Below are 293 nucleotides of genomic sequence, written 5' to 3'. Positions count from 1 at the left end.
AGGGAGTGTGGTGCAGTGTGAGGAGTGATAAGAGCTTTGAGGTCAGAGGGAGCTGGCCTGTTTTTGGCTTTGTAGGCGAGGGTCAGTGTTTTGAATCTGAAGTGTGTGAGAACTTTGTCCCCCAACCATTGTGTGTATCTGTGATTCTCAGGAAAGGAAACACAGCTAGCTGACTATCCCTAAATGCAGCTCTTGGCTCATTTTTCCTAATAAAAATTCCAGCTTGGTTCAAAATCACAGGTTGGTTTTCACAGTGAAGCATTCCTTCAGACCCGGATCACATAATTCCATAC

Source organism: Hemibagrus wyckioides, linkage group LG04 (assembly GCF_019097595.1).
Source record: "Hemibagrus wyckioides isolate EC202008001 linkage group LG04, SWU_Hwy_1.0, whole genome shotgun sequence".
In the NCBI taxonomy this organism is placed as follows: Eukaryota; Metazoa; Chordata; class Actinopteri; order Siluriformes; family Bagridae; genus Hemibagrus; species Hemibagrus wyckioides.
Note: the sequence above shows the minus strand (reverse complement) of the source record.